This window comes from Ovis canadensis, chromosome 7, assembly GCF_042477335.2.
Source record: "Ovis canadensis isolate MfBH-ARS-UI-01 breed Bighorn chromosome 7, ARS-UI_OviCan_v2, whole genome shotgun sequence".
Classification (NCBI taxonomy): domain Eukaryota; kingdom Metazoa; phylum Chordata; class Mammalia; order Artiodactyla; family Bovidae; genus Ovis; species Ovis canadensis.
Window position 1 is genome coordinate 49045426 of NC_091251.1, and position 4261 is coordinate 49049686.

Genomic DNA, 4261 nt, shown 5'->3' on the forward strand with positions numbered 1-4261 from the left:
ATGTTAGTAGTATAGAGCTTGAGAGAAATCTCTCTATAGACAGTGGTTCTTAAACTTTAATGTGCATCAGAATCACCTGGAAAACTTACTAAACCTATTTCTGTTTTGGGTCTCTAAGAGTTTCTTATTCAGCAGGTCTGGCATGGGGCCTGAGAATTTTAAGTCCAGGTAATGTTGATGGTGCTGGTCTAGAGGCCACATGTTAATAACCATTGCTCTAAGGCTAATATTTTTTTAACTTATTTATTTGGACTTACTTATTTATTTGAAGGATAATTGCATCACAGAATTTTGTTGTTTTCTGTCAAACCTCAACATGAATCAGCCATAGGTATACATATGTCCCCTCCCTCTTGAACCTCCCTCCATCTCCCTCCTCCTCCCACCCCTCTAGGTTGATACAGAGCCTCTATTTGAGTTCCCTGAGACTTATAGCAAATTCCCATTGGCTATCTATTTTACATATGGTGATGTAAGTTTTCATGGTATTCTCTCCATACATCTCACCCTCTCCTCAACTCAAGGCTAATATTTTTTATTTATTTATTTTATTTTACTTTATTTTAATTTACAATACTGTATTGGTTTTGCCATACATTGACATGAATCCACCATGGGTGTACATGCGTTCCCAAACATGAACCCCCCTCCCACCTCCCTCCCCGTAACATCTCTCTGGGTCATCCCCGTGCACCAGCCCCAAGCATGCTGTATCCTGCGTCGGACATAGACTGGCGATTCAATTCTTACATGATAGTATACATGTTACAATGCCATTCTCCCAAATCATCCCACCCTCTCCCTCTCCCTCTGAGTCCAAAAGTCCATTATACACATCTGTGTCTTTTTTCCTGTCTTGCATACAGGGTCGTCATTGCCCTCTTTCTACATTCCATATATATGTGTTAGTATACTGTATTGGTGTTTTTCTTTCTGGCTTACTTCACTCTGTATAATCGGCTCCAGTTTCATCCATCTCATCAGAACTGATTCAAATGTATTCTTTTTAACAGCTGAGTAATACTCCATTGTGTATATGCACCCCAGCTTTCTTATCCATTCATCTGCTGATGGACATCTAGGTTGTTTCCATGTCCTGGCTATTATAAACAGTGCTGTGATGAACATTGGGGTACATGTGTCTCTTTCAATTCTGGTTTCCTCAGTGTGTATGCCCAGAATTGGGATTGCTGGGTCATAAGGTAGTTCTATTTGCAATTTTGTAAGGAATCTCCACACTGTTCTCCAAAGTGGCTGTACTAGTTTGCATTCCCACCAACAGTGTAGGAGGGTTCCCTTTTCTCCACACCCTCTCCAGCATTTATTGCTTGCAGATTTTTGGATCGCAGACATTCTGACTGGTGTGAAGTGGTACCTCATTGTGGTTTTGATTTGCATTTCTCTAATAATGAGTGATGTTGCTTTTCATGTGTTTGTTAGCCATCCGTATGTCTTCTTTGGAGAAATGTCTATTTAGTTCTTTGGCCCATTTTTTGATTGGGTCGTTTATTTTTCTGGAATTGAGCTGCATAAGTTGCTTGTATATTTTTGAGATTAGTTGTTTGTCAGTTGCTTCATTTGCTATTATTTTCTCCCATTCAGAAGGCTGTCTTTTCACTTTGCTTATATTTTTCTTTGTTGTGCAGAAGCTTTTAATTTTAATTAGATCCCATTTGTTTATTTTTGCTTTTTTTTCCAGCATTCTGGGAGGTGGATCATAGAGGATCCTGCTGTGATTTATGTCGGAGAGTGTTTTGCCTATATTCTCCTCTAGGAGTTTTATAGTTTCTGGTCTTACATTTAGATCTTTAATCCATTTGGAGTTTATTTTTGTGTATGGTGTTAGAAAGTAATCTAGTTTCATTCTTACTAATTGGCGGCTATATGCAGTTGGACACAAATTGTGTCTTGTACACTAGAAAGTCTTTTACAAAATAATCATCTTAGATCAACAGAAGACCAATCTTCAATGTCCTCCTGCAAGATGGTTACTTTAGCAATCTCGTCCTGTTTTCTGCAGTGTCCCCTTTAATACAGCTGGTAATTGTTTTGGTGATTGCCACCCCCTCGGGATGCCTTGCTGTAAGAGCTCTGTTGGCCACTGTAGTCTGCATATCCCTGTCCATATCCATAGTTCCCATAGTTATACCCAGTATAATCATAGCCGCCATAGCCACTATAGTTTTGATCACCACCATAGGCACTATTGTAATTTCCATATCCTTGATCATAATAGTTATTAAATCCTTGGTTCCAGTTTTGGCCCTGACCTCGGCCTCGACCCCTAGTACCACCTCGCCCACCAGCTGCAGTACCTCTTCCTCCCTTTTGTTGTTGCTGTTGCTGTCTATATACCTCTTTAGGTTGTGCAACTTTGATTTCACACTTCCCAGAACCAATTTGATGGTATCTGCTTTCTAACAATTTCTTTACTGGCTCCTCGTCTGTATATGTAATAAAGCAAAATCCTCTTCTTTCATTTGTTTTTGTATCCATTGGAAGTTCAATATTTTCAATCTCTCCAAAGGCTCCAAAATATTCTTTAATTTGTTCCTCCGAAGTATCTGGGCTCAATCCACCCACGAAAACCTTTTTTGGGGGTTCCTTCCCTTTTAAAGCTTTGGCCCTTTTAGGGTCTTTCAATTTGCCATCCAGTTTGTGTTCTTTCAGTTCTAAAACCTTATCAACACTAGCAGCATCCTTGAAAAGCACAAATCCAAATCCTCGTGATCTTCCAGTAACAGAATCTGTTTTAATCGTGCAGTCCACAACTTCCCCAAATCGAGACAAATATTCAGTTAGATCTTTCTAGCTTGTATCCCAGCTCAAGCCTCCAATAAACATTTTACCGTCATCCTGCTGGTTCTTGCTCGCGTTGATCTTGGATCCCTCTGTGAATTCCTCTATGTTGCTGTACTCGTTCATGTCTTCCATGGCGGCGGAGTGGTCGGCCGGAAGGTGCTGGCGCGCAGACTGAGTCGCGGCAGCAGCGGCGGCGGAGCGTTGTATGGAGCTGGATTTAAAATGGCGGCGGAGTTCTCTTTATTATGGAGCTTCCTCACTGTGGGTGGGGTTCTATCAGTGGCTTGTCAAGGTTTCCTGGTTAGGGAGGCTTGTGTTGGAGTTCTCGTAGGTGGAGCTGGGTTTCTTCTCTCTGGAGTGCAGTGGAGTGACCAGTAATGGGTTATGAGACATCAAAGGTTTTGGAATAATTTTGAGCTGCCTGTATCTTGAAGCTCAGGGGAGTGTTCCTGTGTTGCTGGAGAATTTGAGTGGTATGTCTTGTTTTGGAACTTGTTGGCCCTTGGGTGGAGCTTGGTTTCAGTGTAGGTATGAAGGCATTTGATGAGCTCCTATTGCTTAATGTTCCCTGAATTCAAGAGTTCTCTAATGTTTTCAGGCTTTGGATTTAAGCCTCCTGCTTCTGGTTTTCAGTTTTATTTTTACAGTAGCCTCTAGACTTCTCCATCTATACAGCACCGATGATAAAACATCTAGGTTAAAGATGAAAAGTTTCTCCACATTGAGGGACACTCAGAGAGGTTCAGTGAGTTACAAGGAGAAGAGAAGATGGAGGGGGTAGTTAGAGGTAACTGGAATGAGATGCGGTGAGATCAAAAGAGGAGAGAGCAAGCTAGCCAGTAGTCACTTCCTTATGTGCGCTCTATAGTCTGGACCGCTCAGAGGTATTTACGGAGTTATACGGGGAAGAGAAGAGGGAGGAAGTAGACAGAGGTGACCAGGAGGATAAGAGAGAGGAATGAGAAGGAGAGAGACAAATCCTGCCAGTAACCAGTTCCTTAGGTGTTCTCCACCGTCTGGAACACACAGCGATTCACAGAGTTGGATAGAGAAGAGATGGGGGAGAAAAGAGACAGAGGCCACCTGGTGGAGAAAAAGGAGAGTCCAAAGGAGGAGAGAGTGGTCAAGCCAGTAATCTCGCTCTCAGGTGAACTTTGGTAGTGAAGTTTGGGTTTTTAAATGTACAAAATTGACAACAAAAACCTAAGAGCAAAGATTAAAAATCTAGAGTAGAGGTTGGATTTTCAAAAATACAGTATTAGAGAAAAGAAGCAGAAGGAAAAAGGAAGAAAGAAAAAAAAATAACAAGAATTATTAAAAACCAGAATATAAAAAGGCCACCCCAAATGCAGCAATATAACCAAGATGAAGAGACAGAGGAATACTCAGCAGGTAAAGGAACAGGAGAGTTGCCCACCAAACCAAACAAAAGAGGAAGAAGTCAGGAATCTACCGGAGA

The 4261-nt window shown here is 41.4% G+C and overlaps 1 pseudogene; it reads right to left on the reverse strand.

Annotated features, from left to right (window-relative positions):
* Nucleotides 1-1878: 1878 nt before the first annotated feature.
* LOC138444163 (heterogeneous nuclear ribonucleoprotein D-like pseudogene) lies at nucleotides 1879-3023 on the reverse strand (annotated as a pseudogene).
* Nucleotides 3024-4261: the final 1238 nt, after the last annotated feature.